At 41.2% G+C, this 11,211-nt stretch overlaps 2 non-coding genes across 2 annotated transcripts; one reads left to right on the forward strand and one right to left on the reverse strand.

Moving 5' to 3' along the window:
- Positions 1 to 9,602: 9,602 nt before the first annotated feature.
- TRNAV-GAC (transfer RNA valine (anticodon GAC)) lies at positions 9,603 to 9,674 on the reverse strand. The gene has a single exon. It is a non-coding gene; the product is annotated as a tRNA-Val (tRNA).
- A 149-nt stretch (positions 9,675 to 9,823) lies between these two features.
- TRNAA-GGC (transfer RNA alanine (anticodon GGC)) lies at positions 9,824 to 9,895 on the forward strand. The gene has a single exon. It is a non-coding gene; the product is annotated as a tRNA-Ala (tRNA).
- Positions 9,896 to 11,211: the final 1,316 nt, after the last annotated feature.

Below are 11,211 nucleotides of genomic sequence, written 5' to 3' on the forward strand. Positions count from 1 at the left end.
ATGCCCAACGAGGTGGCTGAAATTAAGAACGTTAAAGTGAAAATGTAATAAAAGTAATTTTTATCCCGTTTTGCGGCCCCTAAAATTTAGCAGCCTCCGAGTGTCCCCTCCCCGGAGATAGGTGCCAACTAGACTGACAATAAGATGGGTTTATTCGGAGATTCAGTCGGATGCAGAAAGATAGTACCTGGGACTTGCGCAGAGCCGTCTTAAGAGCACCATGAGCCACCGGGCCTAAGTGTTTTTCTGAGGCCGTACCTGGTATTCTAGAAAATTTTAACCGGATCTAATTTTTGTGAGGCCCCCCCCCCCTTCTCTAGAGGCCGTGCCCATGCGTTTAGACGGCACTGCTATTTGCGTCCCACGATAGGGCTCCATCAGACCAGACGCGACCTAGGCTCTGTCCCTCCCGGGATATAAGTATTTTACCCGTGTGGGTTGGGTCGTGCTGGAGAGAGTAAGGGGCGCCGCGATGGGGCGCCGACCGGGATGTAACCGGAAGACGACACCCCCGACTCTCTGTCCCTAGCTGCAAGCACGAGGCCTGGTCTTCAGGGTTTTCCTCATTCCAAGGAGACGCTGACAGCAGCCTTCCCCCCCCCCGACCAGGCTGCCACCTGCCTCGCGAGGGGCCCACAAACCCGAGAAGCGGCCAAGGGGGGCCCCCCCCCAAGACACGATTGGGCTGCCGTACGCACGCACACACTAGGTGTGTCACTCTTTTGGCCATTGCTCACTGTTTCAGTCACCCGACGTGCTCTTGCGCACTTTTTTGGTCATTTACATGCTCACACACGCACTGGGTCACTCTTTCAAACACTCGCATGTTTGCATACACTTTGCGCCACTGTTTCGATCATTCACATGCTTGCAAACTGTCTAGGTCCCTGACTGACTAGTCTCTCGCTCTTCTTTCCGAACTACCCCTCCCCCTCCCATAAATAAGAGAGTATAACCCGTTATCTTACGACCCTGCGAATAAGGGATTAATTAGCATGGTCCCCACATCCTGAAGCAGGGCCCCCAGGCTGGGATCTTTTATGGGACCCACCGGTCACATTTCCACGGGCCTGCTATAGTTAATTTATATCGTGAGAAAGTAAAAAATGGTGAGACATATCCCGGGCCTCAGGGCTAGAGTCCTGTCAACTCTGCCCTTGGGGGGGGGGGGTACACTCGTAACAATAAGAAATATCCTCTCTCAGACCCCAATACCAAACAACGTACAAGAACTTGTTCTAAACAACATAAGAGATAGAAAAATCTCACTATTCACGGACAAAGGGCCTGTCTCCACCATTCAAGCTAAGGGATGTCCCCAGGGGTCACGTAGTGGACCTCTACTTTGGAATCTGGTGGCAAACGATATCCTCACAATGGACTGGACAAATGACATCGAGATACAAGCATACGCGGATGATATGCTTATTACCATAAGTGGAAACACAGAGAAACAAATCGTAAAGAACACCAGAAAGGCAATGGCTATGGTAAATGCCTTTCTTACCAAAAACTCTCTTCAGGTCGAAACTTCTAAATTCAATTTTATTTGGATTGCATCCAATAATCAAACACGTGGAAGAATAATATACGCGGTTGGGTCCAAAACAACGGAGGGAGTGGGAGCAGCTTACAGCATATTCAGCGACAACGAAGAGATAGATTACTGGATCTCAAAACTTCACGATCGGAATACAGCATTCCAAGTTGAAATGCTGGCCATCAAGAAAGCTGTAGGAGTGGCAACAATATTTCCTTATAATACCATAATAAAAACAGACAGTCTTCCCTCTTTGAAAGCTCTCAACGACCCACTCACAACAAATCCAATGGCCCGGGAAGTCCGTAAGCTACTTTTTCAAAACAGTAAAATACATCTTTGCTGGATTAAAGCTCATAACAAAAATCAAGGAAATGAGAGAGCTGACTTCCTTGCAAAGCTGGTCACCAAGGAAGGAACCCCCTATACCCTACCGATCTCTCAATCCGTATACAAAGGAAAGTGGATGCAAGAATCATTACGTCACTGGCAAGAAAGATAGGACACTGAATGTATAGGGAGTAAAGATTCATGAAATTCTACTCGAAGTCAGTACACACCACTTGCCATGGCCCAGAAACATAATCTTTTTCACCGAACACGGGCCGTTCCCAGCCTATCTGGCAAGATTCAAAATAGTAGCCTCTGCCTCTGCGAAAAAGAGGGAAACAATTTTCATTTCATCTCAGAGTGTCCCAAGACCAAAGAGTTCCATTTTAAATTACCAGACCGGGACAAGCTGACACTTTGAAAACGACGCATCATCATCAGAAGTCCGATTAATGCAAATGGCATAATATAAAACTTGTGAAACATCTTGAAACATGCAAAACTGAATTCAGACGTCCAATTAACCGGACAGACGATTCCGACGAATCCGAATGTTCCGTTTCAGAACCAAGGCCAAAAATTCCTAGCCAGCATCCCATGATCACAAGACTCAGGAGTAAAGAAAGATCAATCCAGGCAGCCCTTCCTCCCTCGGAGATGCCCTCTACATCCCAATATCATCATCCACGTGTAAATGTACATTGTCGGTTAGTGTAAATTAGCGTGTGCTTAATCTTTTTTCTTTGGTATTATATATATATATATTTTTTTTTTCATTTGTCTCTTAGTTAATCCTGATTGTATGTATCCTCAATGTCTTCTGATGGATTGTTTCCATAGAATTTATATAATTTTTTCATTTGTTGAATAAATAGAAGATGCTCTACGACCCGACCCAGCCTCCTAGGAGGTGAAGAGAGGATACACATTTTGCTTTACGCCTTAATCTATCTATCTATCTATCTATCTATCTATCTATCTATCTATCTATATATATAAAATTGATTTTCTGTGTGTCTGTGTGTCTGTGTGTGTGTATGTTCTCTATACAAATCTACAATTTTAGATCGATCGTCGCCAAATTTTGCATATATACCAAATGCGACCCGACTTGAACGATAGGCTACTTTAAAATTTCGTCAGAGCAGGGCAAGTGCCCCAAATGGGCAAAAAACTGTCGGGCAACAATGGTTTTTGGGCCTCAACAATCACTTTCCGAACGTTTACTTTGGTTACCGTGGTTTCCTAGCAATGCGTTTCAGACGTGTATATGCCTTTACAATGGTTTGTTACTTTTTTAATGCTGCCAGTTATGTATGATAGTTTATGCCTTTATAATGGTTTGCTATATTTTCAATACTCTCAATAATGAGGCTTTTTGAATAGACGTCATAATCATCACCAGCATCGCTTTGAGGGTCAGGAAAAGGGTGATCCTCATAGAAATTAGTGTTAAAATTGCCGATTTTAATGTAGAAATGCGGAAATTTGGTGGGGTTTTCCACTACATTAATAATTTTAAAAATTGTATTAAATACTCGATTTTTGAAATATTGAGTTCGCTTAGAGATATACGAAGCCCAGGAGATTAAATATGAAGTGGTTAGCCGGACCTACTTTTGATTTGGATATCCATGCAATAACATTGATTTCAACTTTTTATTTATATCTTCTCAAGCATGAAAATTAATGTCTCCGTATTGTCTTTTGATATTCAACTGCATAAATTCATAGTTTAGGTTGTTTTAAAATCAATTATGGGTCCGTAAAGTACATCGAAGAAATTCCACAGCTTTAAGCATTTTTGGAAGCAGAAACAGGCAGAAATAGATAACTTGAAGTTTGGGAGGGGGATCGAAATACCTAGCGCCCCTTAAAAAAAGGGGAAAAAAATATTCATTTCTACGTTTCTTTAAATCTAGATTTGTTTATTTCATGAAGTCGCGCAGTAAGTCGCCATATTGGTTAACTTAGACACGGTTTGCATGTCCCTCAAAGAAAGAGGGAGATATCACGTGATCCAAACAGCCTCATTGAAGAAAACCCGGGCAGCGCCGGGTATTATAGCTAGTGATTATAATAAAATCAAATAAGTTAACATATTTCAATAAAATGAATAAAAATTATGTCTAGAAATTCATTGTATCTTACCTGTTCTGCCTCGATTTCTCGTAGTATCTCTGTCAGGGGAACCACGATCAAGGAGTGTGGCCTCTAGCATAGAGAGAGAGAGAGAGAGAGAATGAAAAACACAAAAATTGCCATACACGAATATTGCAAAAAACAGTACACAAAAATATGTGCGCTTGCGAATCACACACAAATATAAAAGATTCCAGAGAGCCTTTTGGAATAATCCATGATTGTTTCAATCTTGGGATCACTGCGTACATGCTTATTCCTGATGAACCAGAGGGACCTGATATAAAATTTCCGAGTGTTACGTTTGGAAAGGTTCGAAAGAAATAATATTTGCTCCTTCTTTGATTTCTAGCAGACGTCCAGGCAGGAGCAAGTAATGTAGGACGTATGATCAATTTATACGAAATGAATTTGTCGTTGATAGAAAAAAGGTCGTGTTACGCCTACAAATTTCGCTAAGGGCCTCTCGGGCTTGTTTGGCTTTTTTTAATAACCTCAGAAGTGATGAGCGAATGAAATACGTTTATCGAAAATTACACCAACATAGTTATGTGTATCAGATGGATGAATGTTTCCCTGCACGCTTATAAATGCTTTTGGAAAAAGCTCAATTTTTCCAGGTTATTACCCGCATGGAAAGCAGTTTGTTTAGCATTCAATTGAACCCGACTGCAATGTCGGGAATTCAAATTCTTGCACAGGGTACAGGAATGGCTAGGTACGGCGCTTGGGGACGGGTGCATCAAAGATCTCAGCCTAGGGACCTGACTCCAAGATGTAGAGGGACATGGGTGTGGGTTGTTGAGGCGCTGTTACTGGAGCTAGGGTGGCCATGGCTCAAGGTTTAGTAGCCCTGAGTGAAAAAGGGGGTTCTCACGGGAAAAAAATTTCAAATTATATTATGCAAGGGGAGCCTCAGACGAAGTTTTTTTTTAAATATTTAAGGTCATTAAAACTCTAAATAATAATATTACTAGTATATAATTAAAATATACATACCTGGGTGAAAACGGAACCCAAAACACGACACGAAATCGTCGTCGAGATCACACTGTGGGACAAAAATATTATCCTGGAATTCGAGACAATGTGTACGGAGAAATTTTAAAGACGATTTTAGACGTCAGTCCTAGTTAACCGAAAATGACATGAATGAGAGGAAAAATATAGCTTTCTTTTGTTTCTGAGCTTCAACAATGAATGCCTTTTGGAATGTTTAGTTTGGCTGCCTTGGTTCTCTAACAATGAGTGTTAGACATGTACATTAGGGTGGAACGAAAAAAAAATTCGAAATTTCCATCGTAATAGAATTTAAAATATGCCTTTATGTGAAAAAATGCCATTCCTAATTTTTTTCCCCGAAATTCAAACTTCTTGAGGTTCCTCATCGCCCCTAAAGTTTTACTCACGTGTGGAATTCTGTAACATGACACCGCAGAGGAGGCTTTCCTATTCCCCTGAACACTTGATTCATTCAGTGACCTCGATGTTTTCCCATCGTTTTCAGTATTCATTTGTAATCTTACCCCTTAACTGAGAGGGTGTATGGCAGTCAAAATGATGACCAGAAGCATTTATTGTTGTGACATTTTAGGAAATCCTGAAGAGTGGGATTCTCGGGTCGCGCCTACCTATGGTTAATCTTGGTTATTTGCTGACTCAACGCAATATGCAGGCACAACAATCAAGAAAATATCCAGCTATTGCGAACATTTTTGAAATTTTCGTGTTAAAGATAGAAAATATTTGGAAAACTGCTTCAATTCCTACCGTTTCTCACCAATGGATATGCAAAATTTTCAGACTTTTACTGTAAATACAAGAATCTTCAGAAAAATATGAAAGCAAGAAAAGATTCTCAAACTTTCAAGTTGAACTTGAAATATTTTCAGTGCAAAGCACGGAAATTGTTCGACATTGCAGCATGCAAATGTGATTTTGAAGACTTTGAGTGTGACAAGTTGAACCCAAGTCATCTCATCACCGTTTTCACCATTTTTCTTTCATAACACCCTCACCCTTTCCTGACAGGGACGATATATCTCGAAAGTAGTTCCAGGACGAACTAAGCCTCGAAAAAGCGGAAGAATGATTTTAGGAGAACGCGAAGAGACCTTTTTGAAAATGAGACCAAGCATTCTATTCGATTTTTTGACCACCGCTGAACAATGTTCAGAAAACCTAACCCGCTCGTCAATGAGAATTCCCAAATCGGTGACCCTAGTTGCATCCGGGATAGTGACACCATTCAACTCGTAAGAGAACCGTGTGTTGTTCGAACCAAAATGAGTGACCATGCACTTATCAACGCTAAACGTCCTGTTCCATTCCCATTGCCCATTCTGCAATCCTGTTTAAGTTGGTCTGGAGCAACTCCCTATTGCAGTGATTTCCGATTACCCCCATTAGCTTCACAACATCTGCGAATTTGCTAGTAATCTTATCGGTAAAAAGTGGAAAAAGTATGGGGCCAAGGCCACTTCCTTGAGGAACTCCACTTGTGACGTCTGTCCAACCAGAGAATTCCCCGTTCACCATAACTGGTTGCGACCTATTTCTTAACCACGATTCTATCCAATTCAGCAAGTTGCCCCCAATTCCAATCTCGTGTAAACTCTTCAAGAGTTTGCCATGTTGGACCCGATCGAATGCCTTCTGGAAATCAAGGTAAACAACATTTACATTTTTGCTCTTACCCAAAGCATTAGTCTCGTGATCATAGAAGCAAACGAGGTTAGTTACACATGACTTCCCCTTCATGGACCCATGCTGATTATCCCACAATACATTATTCTCGTATATCCACTTCACAAACTGCCTTTTGATGATAATTTCCAAATTGAGGATAATTTGATGATAATTAGAGGGTGCGATATACAAATACGCTTTTTTCGAACAAAGGGTATGACGTCGAGCAAAACAGAGGACAGCTTCGTACTAAATTATTCCAATTGGCTTACCACCCCTACTGATTCCAACCGGTCTTAGTTTTTCGAAAACAAGGAACCAGTCTTTTGTTATCAACCTTACCCAAGGAAAAGTTAGTGAAATCTGACTGCTGACTGTACGATGATCACTGGAAGAAAACTCCCCCCCCCCCCGAAACTTATTCAACAAGGTCCTCAGGACTAGTAAGAACTAAATCCAAAATAGCAGTACCCCTAGTGGCTTCTGATACATGCTGATACAAAAAATTTTCGAGCACCAACTTAAGAAAGTCTCTTTCATACTGATCTCTAGATGAAAGGTTCACCCAATCAATACCTGGGTAATTGAAAACCCCTAGTATGAGAACCCTCTTACGCTTACACATGTAGGAGAATTCACCATGGATGAAATTTGTATTATTTCAAATTAGTTTATTTTTGTGTAAATGATTATGGTTTCGTTGAGAAAATGTCAGTTGTCGTTTCCAAAATACGCATTCTTGTAGTGATAAAAATCGCAAAAAATGGTAGCAAGCAGTTTTATCAATTTTATTCTCTTCATGCGGTTAAAAGTAGTTAAGAGTAGCCACACGAATTAATCACAATTGAAAAGTTTAACCTTTCACATCGTTTTCAATAATGTATCAAGGATATAGGTTCATGTTGTAGCCATACTATGAACTTGAAAAAAATCAACTAAAATACGTGTGAAAAATATTTAAATATTTGTTTGAAACATTCATTCCAGAGAAATCATGTGCGCAGTCACAGGGTCGGATCAACCATTAAGCAAAATAAGCACGTGCTTAGGGCATCAGTACTGAAGGGGCACCACCAAAAAGATATCATATGGTATTTTCTTTTTAATGCACGACTTTTTTTTTTAAATCAATCATCCGATAGAAGATCCTAAAATTTTAAGAACACTTGATTGTATAGTTGAAGATCATTATCACAAGAATGGCACGAAAGATGAGAATCTAATAATATTGCAAACTAGACTTCACATTATTGCCAAGTTTTTCGATTTGCTTTTCGCAATTTTCATAAAGTACGCCCAGGGCTGTCTTAACATCATCATACGCCAACATACAAAGCGATTTTTCTGAGGGAGGCACTACAACCTAGCTAAAAATTCCTACCTACCTACTTGCATATTTACTCTTGAAAATCGGAACCAGATCTAATTGTCACTTGGTTGCCAGAAGTGACCAGATGGGCCCCATGCAGCAAACCAAGTTCTACAGAATAAGGACATGATTTTTTTGGGTCATTAGTGGATCAACTGTGTAGTTTGATCTATAGAAGTAATAGAAATGCTACCAGGTGTAAATTAGGAACTTGACAATGTATCTAAAAAGAAAAAATACCCAATATATATATATAATGGTGATTCGTCAGAAATAAGATACCTACTGGCAGGGCCGCAACTGGATACTTGGTTAGCGGGAGCAACCACTCATTTAGCCACCCTCCCCCCCCCCCGTAATGCTGAAGGATAGGTTGAATGGTTAAATCTGCGCCCGGGGCACCAGACTCGCCTGCTCCCCCCCCCCTAGTACTTGCGGCCCTGCCTATTGGTAATATTATGGCCATTCTAAGATTCTATGATTTCTCCTTGGAGTGTTGTTACAGCGTTTATCTCATCAACCGTTCGTCGTAGTGGTATGGTTCTAATTATAAAAATTCTCAAAATGTGACCAGAAATCACCCTGCACGAGTTTTGAGGATGAAAATACAGTGTACACAAAATAAAAAATGAAATTTTTATACAATCCCTCCCCCCGTCCCCGTCTGTAGCGCTTAGAAATTCTGACAATCTTAACATTACCAGCCAATAAGAGTCAAGCAACTGTGACGTCATAGAAACGTCACAGTAGACCGCGAGGCTACCGCAACTTGTGATCCATTTGGCGCCACCATATTTCTTGGCGACATTTAATAATGGATATACTAAATCCAACATCAGCACGGCAAGCAGGATTGGTACAGTGGGAAGTTCATGGGACGCTTAAAACGAAGGTTATGAGTTCGAGTCCCTCCAATTTTTTTTCCCCCTAACATCTACGTTTGAAAAATTTTATATCTTATTACATATAGTGCCGGACTCGTGATGCGAGGATCCGGGTTCGAACCCCACAGTGGTGGTCGGCTGAAGTTGGTTTTCTGTGGTTCCCAACTTCAAGGCGCAAATGCGAGCCGATCTCCCCGTTAAAAAGTCTCGCCACAGAGAGCAACAGTCCTACAACGATAAATTGTTCAATCATAACACTTCACTCATAGTTAGAAAAACTGGGGGCAGATGACAGCACTACACATAACAAGCATTACACAGAAACAAACTTTACGTCAGGTTGCACTACACGTACACGCACATTCCCGCATGTACCGATTCGTTGGGGGTTCATTGGGGGGTTTCGCGGGGTGGGGGGTGCATGTGTGGTGTAGCAGTAGGGCCTCCAAAAAATGGCTCGGGGATCCATGATGTTCTTAAGTCAGCCACCTCGTTGGGCAATTTGCCTGTTGTGGCGTTGTATTTGTTTGTTTGTTTGTTTGTTTGAATTTCTTTTAACTGTTGCACATAAATATGATTTGTTATACAAGATTCATCAAAAGACTGGTTATTTGTGGAGATGAAGATTACAAGGAAGAAAATTCATCACTGCCCCCACGGGAACACGAACCCCGGTCTCTCGCTTGTCAGACGAGTGCTCTACCATCTAAGCTATGGAAGCAGATAGAATGCTTCTACCTTGGAGCGTATATATATGTTGAAAGGCACCGTACATGGACGGCGTCAACAATCCACTAATAGCTCGTGAATGACAAAGGCCAACCGGCCTTTCAACATATATATACGCTCCAAGGTTGAAATATTCTATCTGCTTCCATAGCTTAGATGGTAGAGCACTCGTCCGGCAAGCGAGGGACCGGGGTTCGAGTCCCCGTGGGGGCAGTGATGAATTTTCTTCCTTGTAATCTACATCTCCACAAATAACCTTTCGATGAATCTTGTATTGACAAGTGGAGAGGACGTTTCTATATGATTTATTATATTTTAATTCACCACAAATTGCCAGATGCACGGGAATGGGAGGGGGATTGTTCCGAAACAACGAACTTGGCGATACAGGGGAATGGGGTGGGGCATTCTCGTCCAATAAGTTATCGTTTATTGAATCACTAAAAAATGTTTTCATTTTTTTATGATTTAATCCAAATGTGGTTCAGTTGCATCAAGTTGACAATAATTACGGCTCGCGAAGCTAGTCCCTGCTATCATTTATTGATTCATAATGATAATAGATTCATTAGAAAACCAAACATAGAACTTGTGTTTCGACAAGCCACTGTATTTATTGCATGTCAATATAATAATTATATATATATATATCATTATTATTATGGTCGTTATATTATAGTATTGTTAAATTATATCATTGTACTATTATCGTGTGAGCAAATGAGACGTAATGACAAAATAATAGCGAAATCGCAAATAGACGCTGGCGTTTGGCGATAAGTTGCCAAACATAGCAACAGGAGGTACACCTCACAATGTCACAGTTGCTTGACTCTGATTGGCTGTAACGAGGATAATCAGAATTTCTAAGTGTTTAGTGTCCCCGTCCTCTAACTTCCAATTAGACAGTTGTTGCTCTTTCTCTTCTGAGCCCAAAAAACGAATTACATGTTTTTAACTGCTTTATACCCTGAGATATTTAAATTCAAAAATTGAAGACAGGTCCGGGCTTAGGAGAATTTCACGGCTAAATGCGAAAAAAAAAAAATTGCGTCCCCCTCTAAAAATTTTTTATGTACTTTCTCCCCGACTTACAAACTTTTCGAGTTACGAACATAAATCTTGAAGGGGAAATTTTGTTTTCACGAAAAGAACGAATTCTATCACACTCATTTTTTTTTTCATTATTTCAGGAACGCGTTGATAGTCTGGATCGTAATCAAACACGATCCGTTGAGAGGGAATGGCATTTAAATTAATTTTACAAAATTCAAAAATTATTAATAATAATTAGCACGTGGTCCACCTGCTGACACTTCGGCCCTCCGAGACCTGTGGGGTCCCGGCGGGACGGACCCGGTGGCTTGCGAGTCGGGGGATGTTCGCCGGGCCCGGATGTCAGGAGAGTTCTTCCAGCATGGCCCAGCCGCAAGGTAATCCGCTTATATCCCGCAAGGGACAGAGCGGGGGCCATCCGAGACCGTCCATCCCTTTGCGAAAGAGCGCAAACCATCCCAAGATGGTCTCTC

This window comes from Pholcus phalangioides, unplaced genomic scaffold (assembly GCF_987345545.1).
Source record: "Pholcus phalangioides strain wild (caught in Gottingen) unplaced genomic scaffold, Ppha-v1.0 ptg000012l_1, whole genome shotgun sequence".
NCBI classification, from domain to species: domain Eukaryota; kingdom Metazoa; phylum Arthropoda; class Arachnida; order Araneae; family Pholcidae; genus Pholcus; species Pholcus phalangioides.